Here is a 17,649-nt window from a genome sequence, read left to right as displayed (position 1 = left end):
GAAGGGTAGAATGTTGACATGTCATGGGGTTGGCAACCAATGTCACAAAATGATAAGTGTATTAACTGTTTAATAAGAAATCAATTTGCTTCATCTAAAGCACAATTAAAAAAAAGAGAGAGAGAGAGAGATGCCCCTACACACAAACGTAGAGCAATTAAAAACTGTTTTGGCTATCTTTTTTTTTTTTGCAAATCAGATATTTCAGAGCCACCTCTATTGCCAAACATAAAAGCATCCCACTGCACACCTCAACGGAATTGCTTGTATACCCTTAATGTCTTTCCAAGAGATTTTACGTAGTCAGCACCCCATACATTAGGGGAGGAATGGATGTGTGCTCTATGGGCTCTTATAATAGCAATGAACCTTCATAATCAGACTCATTTCTTAATTTTGCTTACTTTTTTATGCAGCTGCATGAATACTACATCATCAGACAAAGACAAGGATGAACATGAGGCCTGAGTGAAAAAAAACAATACAGCCATCTAAGGAGCAAGTGCTGAGCTTGTGAAAAAAAAACAGCTCCCATTTTATTAAATAATAGTGTTCAGGCAGGGATGTCTGAAGTACTCCTGCAAGGCTAATTAGGATAGATTAATGTACACTCACTGCTCCACAAGGCTGAAAGGTGTGTAGTGACTATGTGTCATTAAAAATTTACTTGACCATGGGCATCAGATGTCCATGAGAGGATGACCCTGGTGAGTGCTCTAAGCTTCCATTTTACTCGTGTCATCCTCAACACATTGCAAATGCGGTAGACACCATTGCCAGCACCCCAGCCTCCAGCAGCTGATGTGCTATATATGTTTGAGAGGGTGGTGTCAATTAACTCTATTATCTATAAAGCCATGCTTGCAATTACTACCACTTCACAATTTATCATTAACATATTTGGCAGATTTTTTTTTTTTTTTGCAAAGTAACATTTATTTAAAGGTTAATCAAAATTCTTAGAACAGCATTTATTATAATGTGATTTTTGATAATTGACTAAATCAGTGGCTCTAAGAAAAACACCCTTGTCTCGGTCCTGTTCAGTATACACCACAGTGTCATTTGGGGAAAAGAAATACATATTAGAAATGTTCATTTCAGACCTCGTCGTGGAGGATCATATATTAATGTAATCAGGTGATACATTTACATGCTCATTAGTAATCCATCATTAGTCCAAATGCTCACTATTAGGAATAAATGTACAACGAGTTATTCAGAATACCCAGAAATAGTATTTCTTATTTAAACATTCAGAAGAAGCTGACTGAAATAAGTGCACACCTTGAATTTGAACTTTCAAGGCACATCACTAAAGTCAATCAGTTATGTCAGGACACTCTGCTATAATAATCTCAATTATAAAATTCTTGCACCTCCCTAATGTGGGGTGGGTGAGTGAAGCTCCAATATGTGAATCTCTCTAATTCACTGTAACGGCAAAAATTCCTGACGAAGTGTGTATTTAAATTTTATGCTTTAATACATAGCATGCTACCAAAACCATATTAGTTATGCTTTATGCTGTTTAATCATATGTCAAAATCTGTAAATTCTGTTCTTGCATGCTAAGGTAATTTAACTGCAATTAATCGATCAAGGAAATAAATAAAATGTAATAAATGCCAAATAATGTAACGTCTTTAAAAACAAACCACTATCTACATATTTATTCTAAAAAGGCTTACTAGCCAACATCATAGAAGGAAAGCAGAATGAAACTAGGACTTTACTGAAGTTTTTTCTCATTAGCAGCGTGCTCTAAACTTACAAATGATCTGACTTTCCAACTAAAATGTGAACAACTTAAGGATCAAGACTTATCTTTTTTTATCCCCTGTGCCCAGCATGATGCATTAATCATATAATTGATGTTCACTAAGTGTTTGTTGAATGAAAGAATGATTGGCTCAAATATCCATGAACTAGATTCCTTTGTCATAATGTTTAGGACCTATAACAATAGTTATACTTTTTCTTCTGGCAAAAATTACATATACTTTATTGGCATGTAGCTATAGACAGCTCTTTATTAATTCTTTCATTTTTTCCACCATCAGTTAGGAACCAGCTAGGTAGATTTGTGGACATGTGTGCTCACATTTGTTTCCCCAAATGGAAACAATGATTTTTTTTTTTCAAGCATATAATTTAACAGTTTGATGGATGTAGTTTTGGATGAAGGCTGTTGTTGTTAGCTGCTGTTGAGGCAATTCCAGCTCAGGGTGGACTAAGACAAAAAGGGAGGCTAATTATAAGCCTTGGGTTCGGTCAGCAAGAATTCATTAAGCACCAACGGCATACCCACATTATGCTAATAATTTAAAAAGTTATCAAGGAAGTCAAAAGTATGTTCCTAAGATATATTTATATGAGCATCCAACAAATATTACTGGCTACATTCTATACATGGCACTAAAGGGGAAAAAGACAGGCAACAAGTCACAACTCTCAACAGGAGCTAGCAAAGAAATTAAGAAATAACTGTATGTCTATCAGAAAGTCATGAATATCAGTGAAAAGCTACAAACTAACTCAGAGGAAAGAACATCAGTGAAATCAAGAAAGTCTCCAGGAAGCACAAGAGAATTCCATAGCTAAGAAATTAGTACATTCACTAGTGATGTGGTAATTGAAAGTTTGAGTCCAAAAGTTTTCAGAATAAGTTACTCATTTTTTTGAAAATTATCAGTTTGTTCTTTTCATCAATGTTTCCTGTCTACAAACTGAAGGAAAGTAGTTTTAGTAATACATAAAATAATGATAACTTCTGGATTAATGCCTGACAGTCCATTACAAAGAACACTGGGGAATTTTCCTTAAAAGAGTTCCTCTCAAGTGAGCAGCTATAGGTAATATGGTATCAAACCAGGCAGAAGTAGGGATGACTATCTGAAAGACCTAGAAATCAGGGAGGTGGTGGTCATCATTAGAAGATCTGACCATACCCTTTGAAACAAAACTGAAGAAGAGCTAGCAGAGGCATAGAGCCATGTAGACAGAAGGGAACAATTTTTGTTTATGGGGCCATACAAGCCCCCAGAACTTACCTCAGAGTCATGGCCTCCCAAGTCTAGTGGACAACACAGATTCAAGTTGACAAGGAACCAGAAGTTATAGTTGGGCCACAGGTGCACCCAATGAGGAAGAGAAAGTCAAAGATTCTAAGTATGCTTCCTATTGTTGTTGGGTGCTTTGGTGGCACAGTGGTTAAGAGCTTGGCTGCTAAGCAAAAGGTTGGCAGTTCAAATCCATCAGCCACTTCTTAGAAACCTCATGAGTGAGTTCTACTCTGTGCTATAATGTTGCTAGGAGTCCGAATCGACTCAACGGCAATGGGTATTGTTGGGTTTTGTCCAGGGAATGGACTGGCTGTGCTTTCAGGTGGCAACATCAATAGATCCAGCTCAACTTGCCCCAGGCAGACACAGGGGAATGAAGGGACAGGATGGTGCTGCTACTGTCCCTATAAACTGAGGAATCATACTGGTGCCTATGTAACTCTTGTTCGAAATTAAGGTTTCAAGAAAATTTAGGCTACTTTAAAAAGTAGAAGGAAAAAAAAAAAAAATAAAACCTCTTCAGTAGCCTTTCAAATCTATGAAAATGCTAGTACCTCCTGTTAATTCCTATTCCTGTCTGAAAATTGCTTATAATATTATTTAATAATATATAGATCCAGCCTGACTCGGGTACAACTTTAAGGTTATAGGAAAAGCATAGAATATGTTGAATGTTACATAACCTTGAGAGTCCTCACAATAACTGCATTTTAAGAAATAAACAAGAATTTTCTCAGCTATAGAAACAAAAATAAGATAGGATATGGAAAAGATCATACACAAAAATCATATTTGATCATATAAAAATCAGGACTGCACAGTCACCATAAGCTGCCAGAAGATAAGAAAGAAATATTTTGTGTCAGCTAACTATTGACACTACCACCCATCTGTCAATTTACTATATTGTGGTGGCTTTGTAATGCTGTGATTTCTGAAGCTATGCTACCAAACTTCAACCACCTAGTGGACAGGTTTTGTTGAAGCTTCCAGACTAAGACAGACTAGGAAGAAAGACCTGGCAATCTACTTTTGAAAATTAACCAATAAAAACCCTATGAACCACAACAGAATATTGTCTGATACAGTTCTGTAAGATGAACCCGCTAGGTTGGAAAGCACTCAAAATACACAGTGGTTGCAATAAAGGACTTGAGCATACCAACGATCACGAAGATGGCTCAGAGCTAGGCAACATTTTGTTCTGTTGCAATTGGGATCGTCATGGTTGTCAACTTTACAGCAACTAACAACATACTATCATCACAGGCTTTTATGTTTTCTTCAAATGGTTTTAAAAGATTTAAAACAAAAATAACAAGCTTTTATTTCAGAAAATTAGAATTACCAAAATGTAAAGATTAAAAGTAGTTCACAATTGTCCACAATAAACAAAGATGAGGGAAAAAAATCTCAGGATATGATCAGTAATAAATGACCTATTAAATGTATAGTATTTCTATGTTAGTAAAATTTAGAAAAATTATTTAGGACCCTACCACTTGTTTCATCAACATTAAAAAAGAAGCTGAGTCAAAAAGATGGAACTATGAATTTCACAAAGTAGATCTAGATAACTTTAAATTAGCTACTATGTTGATCAAGGTACAGGACAAAAATCAAAGCTGCCTATACACACAACTTGCAATCCTATTTCAGGGAGACTCGGGTCAGACAAGCACTCTAAGAATGCTTTCTGCCCAGTGAGTATTCCAGTAACACTTGTAGGTACAGACTCAGACCCTCCTTAATCAAGGGCAACTCCAACTCAGTTTTCCTGACTTAGAAAAGAGTGAGTTCAGCCAGAAAATTCAAAACACGTTATTTCCAGCCTACGTGTTGTAAGCCCATCTATTCATGGGTTTGTGAAACTTAGAAACTAGGGCTTCCAACTGGTTCATTCCAGCTCAAACCCTGATAAGAATTTGCATTTCTACCCCAGGTATACTGAATAATAATCTGTATTTTAACAAGATCCCCAGGTGATCCTTGTGTATAATAAGTTTTGAGAACCACTGCTCTACTAGTAAGGATTCCTGGTGGCACAGTGGTTAAAGTGATTGACTGCTAACTGAAAGACAGGTGGTTTGAAACCACCAGCAGTTCCATGGGAGAAAGATGCGGCAGTCTGCTTCCGTAGAGATTTACAGCCTTGGAAACCCTATGGGGTTGCTATGAGTTGGAATCGACTCAACAGCGGTGGGTTTGGTTTGGGTTGGTTTTACTGGAGAAGCCCTGGTGGTGCTGTGGTTAAGCATTCAGCTGCTAACCAAAAGATCAGCAATTCGAACCCACCAGCCACTCCTTCGAAACCCAATGGGACAGTTCTACTCTGTCCTATAGGGTCACTATGAGTTGGAATTGACTCCACAGCAATGGGTTTGGTTTGGTTTTTAGGTTTAGGGATTCTCAGAATTTGTCCCTAACCAGCAGCATTTAGCATCACCTGGGAACCAGTTAGAACTGCAAATTTTCATCAGGGATTTGAACCACAACAAACCAGTTCGAAACCCTGTTAGAAATAACCTAATAAAAATTCTAAGAGGGCTAAGTTGTTGCAATGTGACAAAAGCATAAATTCATATTGAGTGGCTTTTCTAGTGCTTCCTACAAAATAACAACAAAACCAAGATACAGATTTCCCCAAATATCAGAAATAATGTATTTTCTACTTAGTTCCAAGGAAGGAGAAAAAAAAAAAAAAAACTTCTGTAACTTAAGAAAACTCAAAATATGTGACAATCTGTCACTGAATTAAAATAAACTACAGTAACAAGTGACAATATATGTACAAAACCCACTGCAGCTATGCATTCATCATCGCATACAAAGGTACTTCTAAACGGGTCAGAGAAAAGCTTTGGCTGATTTGTGCTGATGGCAGGATAGGGCCAGAGACGAGCCAAAGTTGTGTGTAATCCAAAACTCATTGATATTTAAATTTGGAATGGGTCTTTGTACTTACATTTGAACATGTTGTGAGAACACGAGCCTCCTGTTACTTTATACACGCTCATTCTTATAAAATGTTTGCCTTGTATGGTTAAGGTATTTTACTGAGCTATAATGAGTAGGCAACATCACCATGTGTGATGGGGGTGGGGAGTATCAATCACAACCATCCTGCCAATCTATTACTGTTAAATACATGTCTCTCAAACAGAAACATGCCCTCATTGGAAAGTTTTAGGGGATAAAGGTAATACAGATGTCTTTTGACTTGGAAATGGGAACAAAGTATTCCTATGTTCTTCTAGAATTTCCCCCAATTGAGTATTATCATAATGTATTCCAATTGGCTACTTCATTCTCTGTATCCTCCACAAAATTGCAAGATTTTTTAAAAACTTTTTTTATTTTGAAATAATTATAAATTCATAAAAAGGTGCAAAGAAATGTACAGGGAGGTCCTGTGCACCCTCCACCCAGCCTCCCCCAATGTCAACATCTTGCATAACAACAGGAAATTGACATTAGTACAATCCATACAGTTCATTCCATTTTCAGCAGTTATATATTCTTGTGTTTGTGTTTGCGTGTACGTGTACAACACAATGCAATTTTATCACATGTGTAGCTTTGATACCTTTGATTGCTGTATCACCACCACAACCAAGATACGTAACTGTACTATCACCAAAAGACTCCTTAGTTCTAGCCTTTTATGACTACACCCATCCTCTCTTTCCCCCATCCTACTAATTGGTTCTCCATCTCTATAACTGTGTTATAAACAGGGGTTAGAACAGATTCAGTCAGGTTCGAACTGCAAATCTACGAATCTGCATTTCTAACATGTTTCCTAGTAGTGCCAAAACCAAAAACCCTTTGCAGTCGAGTAGATTCCAACTCACAGCAACCCTATAGGACACAGTAGAACTGCCACATAGAGTTTCCAAGGAGAGGCTGGTGGATTCTAATTTCCAGTCTTTTGGTTAGCAGCCAAGCTCTTAACCACTGGACCACCGGGGCCCCGCTAGCAGAGCAGTGATTCTCACGTATTATACGTAGGAATCACCTGTGGATCTTGTTAAAATATACATTCTGATTCAGTATATCTGGAACATAAAACAAATCCTCAGCAAGGTTCAAACTGGAATGAACCTGTTGGAAGCCCTGGTTATAAATGGGATAATTCAGGAATGTATCCTGTTAAGACAGGTTTTTTTTCACTCAGCACAATTTCCTTACAGTTCTTCCCAGTTGTTGCTGGTACCAATAGTTTGTTACTCTTCATTGCTGAGTAGCATTCTATACCATAGCTGTTTAACCACTCACCTATTGAAGGACTTTGGGTAGTTTGCAGTTTAGGGGCTATTAAAAATAAAGCTTCTATGAACATTCATGTACAAGTTTTTGTGTGGAAATAAAATTGCAAGACCTGTAAGAGGAAAGGTAGCGTCTTATTCCCTATTGCACACTCAACACTTGACATGACTCACAGTTAAAACCAAACCTGTTGCTGCCGAGCTGTTTCTGACTCATAGCAACCCCATGAGACATAGTACAACTGCTCCATAGGGTTTCCAAAGAGTGGCTGGTGGGTTTGAATTGCCAACCTTTTGGTTAGCAGCTGAGCTCTTAACCACTGTGCCATCAGGGCCTCATTTATTCATGCATTATTTCTGTAAATATTTTTGAGTATCTACTATGACTCAAAGTAGATAGTCAAAGATATTTACAGAAAAAAATGAGTAAATAACTGAATGAATGAATGAATCAGGAGATTGCCTCCAAGTGCCGGAAAATAAAATAAGACTCACTAAAAAAAAGCAGTTATTTGAGAGGGAAACTGCTAGCAAGAGGTCCTGGAAGTTACGCTAGCAGTTTTAAAGCTAGAGCAGTGTTTCAAAGGGATTTCCTACTCTCTCTCTCTCTCTCTCACACACACATACACACACACACACAAATACTTCAATTAGAACGTTTTTAGTTTGCTTTAGATATTGAACTTCATATTAAGATTTTGCTTGTGTTGATAAGCTATGGCTGAACTTTTTTTAGAAACAATTGGAGAGACATCCTGTTCTAGCCAAGATGAACTAACAGAGACCAGATGTACCTTCCTTTCTAAAACAACCTAAAAACAAACAAACAAAAAAATCTTGACAAAATACATGAAGCAACGGATTTCAAGACACAGGACATCAGACAACAAAGGACAGTGATCCTTGTGGGACAGAAACCAAGCAGGTGAATCCTATGGCTGTCCCAGCTTATTATCTTGAGAATTTCAGTGGCAGAGAGAGGGTAACCCAGGAGAAGCCTGCCAAACTGAGGAAACAGAATTGAGTTGAGGAAATAGAACTGAAGGTACAGAAGAATAAGTGGCTAGAGTTTGCAGGACAGAGTACCTGGGAGGAGAGGGCTGCTGCACAGAAATCTGCAGAGAGGCCCCCTCAACATTTCAGAGCAGCGCTGATCTAGGCACGTGTATGAGGAAAGAAGCATTGGAAAGGATTAGAGAAAACAGTGCCTAGCACTCACGCAGTGACTAGCACTCACGCATGGCTGGGGATAGGCCTTTTTCCCACCAGCAAAAATGGAAAAACCACGTAAGTTATGTGGAATTGGGTAGAAACTCAGTAGTGAGAAAAAATTAGCCCAAGACTAAGTACTGCTCTGGTCTAGCCTAATTAATTTTTTAATCCCTAAAAATTGAAAGCAAAAAGAACCAAATGATCCTTATCTAGTTGGTGGCATAATCACACCAATGGAAGAATTCAAAGTGACTTAAAACAGTAATAAACATATATCCCTCTGGGGTATAACCTGAAGATATAAAGAACTCCAAAAAGCAATTGCTTTCAGTAATCATATTGATGGTGGCAATCTTAGTATCATTATTCTGAACTTCTATATGTTTTATAGCATAAAGCAAATAAGTATACTGGTATCATTGAGAATTGGGATTGTCACTTTAGAAGAAAGGACATACAGATATAAGATTTACATGATTAAATTAAAACCTGTTGGACTGAATATTAACTGGAAGTATTAGTATGAACTGCTGATATATTTTATCTTAAAAATAAAAATACACAATTTCTAGCTCTTTGCTCTAAAAGGTCTAGAAATAAGGACCAAGTCAGTAGCAATGAGCTCTCCTAATTCCAAGATTGTGGTTTCCAAATACAGCTTCTAAGACAAAAAACTAGAAACTCAGATAATTGGCTGTTTCCAGGTTTGGGAGGGAAAATGTTCAAGATGAGTCTAATACATGTTGTTGTACCAGTAATCATGGAAGCTCTGAAAAGTGAGAGATTCTTTCAAAAGCACATAGGAACCAATCTGAATAAACTTTGACTAGCCAAAGATATGAAAATTTGAACATCTGTAAGCATAATAACTGTAATGCATTGAAACACATAAATGTTTATAATGACATTTTAAAAAATCATTGGTCATCTTTAGAGGATTCTAGGGCATCATACACTATACATTATGTTGAAAACCGGCTTAAATAAAAGGAGAGAATCAAGCATCATTCCTAAATTTCTTACATGAATTAAACCTCAAAGTAACATTATTTTCATAGAAGTGTTTAGCTAATAAATGAAGCAGAAATGATAGAATTGCAATATCACTATTTTTAAAACCATAAAGAATAAATGGATCTAGGCAATGGCCATCAATACGTGTTAACATCACAGAAAGAGAGAGAACAAGTAGTCTTACCCATTCTCCTCCAAATGAATTTGATCAGTGGCTAAAGTGTTAATTACCAGTTAACAAGAAAGATACCGGAGAGAAGAGCTCATTAAACAACACCAGGGATATGGCAGCAAATCCAGACTATGGAAAGCTTTATAGCACAATTGGGTTTCCTCAACAAAATAAGGAAAAATAAACAGACGAAGAGAAAACCAAGAGTTTAAAAGAGAATTAAGAGACATATCAACCAATTGCAATGTATGGATCTTATCCGGATTCTGATTCAACCATAAAAAGTAATTGGAAATATATATGAGACAATTTGGAAAATATGAACATCAATTGTATATTTTATGATAGTAAAAATTTTTTAATTTTTAAGCTGTTAATTTTTAGGTGAGGTTAATTTTTTTTTAAGTTAAAAAAAAAAGTCCTAATCTTTTAAAGATTCCTACCGAAATATTGACCTATGGAAGCAACAGTCAATAAGTCAAACACGTTGCATTGGGCACTTCAGAGTGTTTAAAAACAAAGATGTCACTTCAAGGACTAAGGTGCACCTGATCCAAGCCATTATGTTTTCAATCACCTTATGTGCATGCGAAAGCTGGACAATGAAGAAGGAAGACCGAAGAAGAATTGAAGCCTTTGAGTTATGGTGTTGGCGAAGAACACTGAATATATCATGAACTGCCAAAAGAATGAACAAGTCTGTCTTGGAAGAAGTACAGCCAGAATGCTCCTTAGAAGCGAGGACGGTGAGACTTCATCTTACATACTTTAGACATGTTATCGGGAAGGATCAGTCCCTGCAAAAGGACATCATTCTTGCTAAAGTAAAGGGTCAGTGAAAAACAGGAAGACCCTCAATGAGATGGATTGACACAGTGGCTGCGACAACGGGCTCAAGCATAACAATGATTGTGAGGATGGGGCAGGACTGGACAGGGTTTTGTTCTATTGTACATAGGATTACTATGAGTCAGAACTAACTTGACAGCACCTAACAACAACAACAACTGAAATATTACTTGATGCAATGATATCAAGTATGGGATTGGCTTCAAAATCATTTGGGATGGGGATGGGAAATGGAAATGTGTAACCGATAAAACAAGATAGACTGTGAGATGATAGTTGTAGAAGGTAGGTATAGGTATATAGAAGTCCATTACACTATTCTCTCTACTTTTGGATATGTTCGGAATTTTCATAAATAAAAAAACAAAGAAAATAAATAGGTGGATGGATAGATATATAAATGATAGATGTTTGTTGTTAGGTGCCATTGAGTTGGTTCGGACTCTTAGCTACCCTAGGTACAACAGAATGAAACACTGCCTGGTCCTGCGCCGTCCTCACAACCACTGATTGTGATAGATAGATAGATAGATGATATCTATGTAGATGATAGATAGATAATTGATGGTGCTGATAAGGATTCAGGGGGCACAGCCTAAGTTTCTGAGTGAAAATTCATTAGATGTGCAGATAGCAGAGATAATATTTTACAAGGACATTGAAGATTGATTTTTAGGATTCCCATAATGGAGGATCATGTTTTCTCCACATGGATCACTGGCTTACTTCTAAGCAAGGATAGGCCTTTTTGATGAAAACAGATTTGGCAGCGTCAAAGTGGTCGGCTACCTAACTAAAGACACCAAAAGACGTAAAAGGAGATCAAAACACTGTATCTACAAATGTGTTTACTTCTTTTTTTTTTTTTAATAAGGGCAGTTCTATGAAAATTCTAGTGGAGCGTAGAGCTGCTATCCTTCCAATAGCATCTTTGAAAATAGAACCCACACGATTCAATTTTGCCATCCCCATCTTTCTCACTGGTAGAATTCTTGCCTTCCATGTGGGAGGTCCTGGTTCAATTCCTGGCTAATGCACCTTATTCTCAGCCACTACCTATCTGTCAGTGGAGGCTTTCAAGTTGCTAGGTTTCAGCAGAGCTTCCAGATTAAGAAGGACTAGGAAGAAAGGTCTAGTGATCTACTTCCAAAACCCAGCCAATGGAAACTCTATGGATCACAACGGTTCAATCTGCAAGTAATCATTGGAATGACGCAGGATCCGGCACCACTGTTGTTCTGTTTTTCATGGGGTCCCCATGAGTCTGGGGCCGACTAAAAAGCTTCTACAACAACAACACTATTGCTCTTAACTCCAGTTTCAACACGCACTTTTTAATTTTTTTTGTTTTGAAGTGAGAGAGAAGGATTTTTCGAGATTTTCAAATATTTTTTGCAAGTCCAATAATCCATTAGAAAGCATGTTTTATCCAGAACCTAGTTGTTTTGCAGCGGGCAGCGGGGTGGGTAGGCAAAAACTGAGTATCTTATCCAAGGTTATGTCAAAAGTAGTCTCTCTTCTTATCTAAATTTCTACCCATCCAAAAGGATACCCCCAAATCTGATAAATTCTGGAGTTACCAAAAGGATGGATGTCACAGCTCCCATTTTTTCAAGACTAGCATTCAAGAAGTGAATTGTTTCACTAATCTTTTTAACCTATATAAATTTTTTAATTCCCATATAGCTTGGTAAGTAATTCTGTCTATAATATTACTATAGCATATCCTGTTCATAATATTGCTGCACAAGCAATTTTATAAAAATGGTGTCATGCATTCTGATGTTCATTTTCACTAAGTGCCTGAAAAGTCCATGGGAGCAGATTTAACACCTGATGTGTGCTTTGGGAGCAGAATTGGTTATGAGGAAACAAGGCTAGTGAGCATTTTTGTAAGCTGGTTATACTTCTGGACTATTTGCAAGGATGTATTATAGAAATTGTAACTGGACTTTTCAAAATATTTATCACCATAGTTAGAGCTTTCATTAGAGTATTCTTCTCTGATGCAGTGTTGTTTATAATGGCCATTTAAAAAGTTGCTACCCAAGGTTTATAAAGCAATGCTACAGCATAATGTCTTCCCATCAACAATATTAAAAACATCCATCTCCAGGAAAAAGTTATAAAGAAATCCTACTGCAATGATAATTCAAATGTTAAATAAATATAAAAATAATGTTGGATGACAGAATACCAAAGGATTAGAAATTCTTTGCACGGGGGTATTTTGATTTCTGATGGAATTAAATGCTACTCTTTGAAATTTAGCCTATCACATGACAATATTTCTTTAAATTATACTAAATAAATGTTGGAGCACATTTCTTCCTTAAGCATTAATGATTTCAGTTACAGTCAATGGTAATTGACATTCACGTAAGAAATAACTGTCAAAAATATAAAATCTATACATATTAGAATCTCTCTACATTTATACACAGTCTAGACAAGAGCTATGCAGTCCAATATGGTAGAAATTAGTCACATGTGGCAATATAAATTTAAATTTATTAAAATTAAATGAAATTTCAAATTCAGTTTCTAAGTTGCACGGGTCACATTTCAAGCGTTTAATAGCCAAATGTGGCTAGTGGCTACTATACTGGATAGTGCAGTTATAAAATGTATCCATCATGACAGAATGTTCTATGTAGAGAGACCACTATCGATGAATGTACATCTCAAATGTACATACGTCCACTTATTTCTATAAAGTTCTTTCTTTGGTATAGGAGGTTGAATTACATCTACCAAATTTAAATGAAAATCTATACACTAATTTAATACAAACAGTGTTCAACAAGCAAGGTAGTGTAGATTTTCCTTTTCCACTCAGCTACTAGGAGAATGAATTTCAAAATGTCTCCATTTCCTCAAGATAGTGAATTATAAATTAGCAAGTCTTCCCCTTCAATTTGTTTTCTTTTTTCATAAAAATCTATTCTAACCCGGTTCTGTTTCCAAGTTTATCCAAGCAATAGCCCAACCTTTATTTTGTGGCAAGGAATTCCTATTTTAGAAAACAGCAACTCAGACCTCAAACCTCACACTTTTGAAGTTTGCAACTAGTACAAAAAAACTAACTTCCTAGCCAGGCCCTCTTATTTGGTAAGGAAGCCCTGAGGCCCTTTCAAAGTACCAGCAAATTCTTAGTCAAACATAGTCTCATCTCTCAATACATAAAGACGTATTTTATAGTACATCAAAAGATAGAATTATGAAGATACATATACAAATGTAATTTGACATATTGTATGATAAAGGAAACTTCCTGCAGTTAGTGACGTTGAACATGAAGGGTCTACCTAATTCAGCAGAAAAACTGTGAGTGAGGTCATCTATCCTTGCCATTTATACTTAGTAAAGAACCAAGCTGCAGAAGAAAGGTGGAAATACCAAAGTAACAAAAATAAATAAAAACAATACGAAAAACTCCCAAACCACAGGGCTAATCCAATTACATTTAAATGCCAAGGGCTAGAAACCTTAATTAAAAGTAATATGACTGTAGTTAAAAGACTAGCATTTAACTGATCCTGATGGTAAAAATGAGATCTGTAATTAGATGCGTATACAGCTGCTGACCAAAAGGTCAGCAGTTCGAATCTACCAGCCACTCCTTGGAAACTCTATGGGGCAGTTCTACTCTATCCTATAGGGTTGCCATGAGTCAGAATCGACTCGACAGCACTGGGTGTGGTTTTGGTTTATGGAAATTTTTAAGTATTTTCATTAACACAAAAAAAGTATGTTAATAATGAATAACCATTTCATATTGAATATAATTTGATTTTTAAATTATGTAATGCAAATAGGAAAAAAATAAAGTCCGGATAAGGAAATACTTAATAGAATATTTCAAATGTTTTAGAAATGGATCTTTCTCCAGAATAGCATGTTGTTTAGAAACTGACTTAATTGCCACAAACTTCAAAATGACTTGAAAATGAATTAGAATCTTGAAATTCACTACAGAAATGTACAATAGTTTGAAGGAGGAAGGAAGAAAGATGGGAAGAAAGGAAGGAAGTAAGCAAGCAAGCAAAGAAATAGTGTTCTAACCTCCCAGTTCTTTCCCCAATAGATTTCTGCATCTTAGTAATTACACTTACTTTCAAGATACTTTGCGGTGTTTAAAGCGAAATAGCCTCAACTCCTTGCTCACTTGATCTCTCCCAAAGTGAGCCTGAAGTTAATAAATGCTTACCAATAAAAAATTATTTTCCAAAATGATTTTTCTTAATTTTAAAAATTTAAAAAGTTTTACTACAATTAGGAAACTACTCCTGGCACAAGGCCCCTCGAATATTGTTTGCCAAACACTAATGGGTCTTGGAAAAGTTTAGAACTCTCAATTCATTAGGACTTTGAGTAGCTGTTTTGTACCTAAGAATGAGAATTGATGGAGAGGTTGGGGCTAAACACATAATTTTATGAAATATGATGAAAAACATTAAGGTTTTGTTATGACGTACATATCAAAAACCTGTTTCTTTTTAGCAAGCTCCCAAAAAGTACTCCTATATAATTATTAAATAAAAACACTCGGTTATTCAGTACTTAGCTAGCTTTTAAACACTGAATAAGAGAAGTACACAGTGAGAGAGGTACTTACATGGTTTCCTTGGATACTGGATGATGCCATTCGGGTCCATGTTTTTATCTGAAAGTGGTGCCCTGTGGAGAAATGAGGCTTGCTGAGTGGCTGTTTATACATAGTAACTAAATAGGAACTTTGTTTATCTTACAAAGCATTTTTTATTTTGACCCAAATTTCTTTTTCATCACACCCAACCCTTGTAAACAAAAATACTATGGTAGAACAGGTGCTTTGCACAACTCTTTTTTAACATCACTGAAGAAATCATAATGATTAAGGCAGAAGCTCAGAATGCTTTGGCTAAGCATATTACTCCTTGGGCTACTTTATATATCTTAACTACTATATTTGTGTCAGCTATATCCATAAACAGTGCCTCCCTCCCTGTTTTCCTCTGAAAGGAATTTTTCTCAAACTGTCAATAAAGAAATTAATTTTAAAAATTCACATAAATGATAAATGTCCTTACCTTAATCAAACAGTAAGAGAACTCTATTTGTAGCCAGTTTCTAAAACATCAAAGGTTTCCACAGATATTGGCTGCCATGTTTTAGTGGGATCCTGGATTCCCGGTAGTTCAAGAGCTATGAGCATTCTGTTTTGACATTCTGCCTCTCAGAGCTACACACTCTCTAATTCTGGTTGCATGATTAATCCCTCCTATGTGATAAGTCTTAACCTTCTAATATTTCTTTGGATTGAAAAGAACAAATGAGCTACAGCAAAGAAAGGCAACTAACTTTAATGCTTAACACAATTTAATAACCTGAAACGAAGTGTGTGCTGTTTCCACTATAGTTTCCAGCCACAATTAATTGAACAAAAACTTGTCTTGTTCCGAAATTATTCTTGGAAATGTAATTTTAAAATTTTTAAAGTCTGTGTTAAATGAGGAGACTTACCTTCTCACCATATGAAAGCAGTTTCATTTTTGAGGAATGATTTTTTGGATAGACTACCGATTTGATATTTTCCATTTGAACTGGCAATGCGGAGGTTTTGCGGGGGGAGGGGAGGGGAGTAATTCTGTGTTCTTTTGCCAGCAGTGACAAAGGTCTGGTTGTCAGTGATACCTTTACAGCTAAATTTACTCCAGAGTGACAGCAACAGGTGCACCTCTGCCTGCCAGACACTTGTGCACAAGGGATCACGCATCTTACGGCTTGACGATCAAGGGGGGAAAGCCTCGGTCTTCATAGAAAAGGAGAGGAGGCAAACGCAGCCCAGACTGGGGGGTTTCTCTTCAAAGCCAGCTGGTCTGGCTTTATTCTACAGGAATTTTTTTACCTGTCAGAGTTGGAACAACAAAGCCCTCAGCAGGTGCTGACGGGTACAACTTCCTGGAGAAGCAGAAAGGCACTGGTAAGTTTCAATGGCCAAAATATATATTTTTTTAATCTCTAGAAGTTGATTTTGGTGTCTTGGAAGAGGTACTACTGAGGTACCTCCATTCAAAGAGCTGCTGAGACCATTGGAATCAGAGCCAACTAACTCAACAGTGGGTTTGCCTAGTATAGAAAGTTACCATTGACAACTTTTTAGATTACAAAAAATAGATTTTTAAAGGAAATAATTTATATTTTAATGCTGTTCTCTTTCATTACTATCTTCGCTCTCTGAAAGATGAAGAGTTAATTACATGAATAGTTACATATTTGACTATTTAAATAAATGCTTAAATATTATTTTAGTCTTTTTATCTAGTCCTGTCATAATCAATTCTGAATAAAATGTTATTTTTAATAAATCTTCAATTTAAAATGTGGAATGGGATATGGTCTTTTCAAACATTCCATGTGCTGGCATTTTTTATGTGTGCATGTTACAGGAATATGATTAGAAGGAGTGTGGAATTAATGTTACTTTTAATACATTTTTAAAAACATGTATTGCACAGGAATATTTAATAATTAAAAGTGACAACACTTTCTCATTAGTTTACAAAGAGTTTCTTTAGAGAAAAAGCTTTGGAATAAACAACCAAGAAGACAGTACTAAAGCATGTTTTTACGTCATTGACTGCCAAAATTAGTACATTTATATATTTGGTATTTTTATTTTGTAAATTCAAAGGTTTAAGCAAAAAATATTTTTTTTCAGAAGAATAGGATTTTAATTAATGCAAAACACGGAAAAATGAGGCCACATGTTAGGATGTATTTTTTTAAAGTGATTCTATTTCAAGGACTCATTCTTTTAACTATGCTTCATGGAATTTCTCTACAAATTGTTGTATTATAGCAAATTGAAAACACTTATTTAAGCAAGTAAGCAGCTCAAAGCCAGAGACTATACATAGTAAACATATGAAACCGTTTTAATAACCAAATTCCATATTCACAAGCGACATGAGCTAATGAATGTAAAAGGCACAACAGCATACACTGATCAAGAATGCTATAAATTATTATGCATAAAATCAATTTTCTGGGCTGTGGGGGGTAGAATTGGTGCTTAAGAAGGGAA

The 17,649-nt window shown here is 36.1% G+C and overlaps 1 long non-coding RNA gene across 1 annotated transcript in view; it reads right to left on the bottom strand.

Annotated features, from left to right (window-relative positions):
- LOC126066373 (uncharacterized) overlaps window positions 1-15,937 on the bottom strand; it is a 122,128-nt gene extending 106,191 nt beyond the window's left edge. The window contains exon 1 of the long non-coding RNA XR_007515071.1: window positions 15,199-15,937. This is a non-coding gene — a long non-coding RNA (uncharacterized LOC126066373). The remainder of the gene's footprint in view (window positions 1-15,198) is intronic.
- Between the last annotated feature and the right edge of the window lie 1,712 nt (window positions 15,938-17,649).

This window comes from Elephas maximus, chromosome 2 (assembly GCF_024166365.1).
Source record: "Elephas maximus indicus isolate mEleMax1 chromosome 2, mEleMax1 primary haplotype, whole genome shotgun sequence".
Lineage (NCBI taxonomy): Eukaryota > Metazoa > Chordata > Mammalia > Proboscidea > Elephantidae > Elephas > Elephas maximus.
This window is presented reverse-complemented; position numbering and strand designations above follow the sequence as displayed.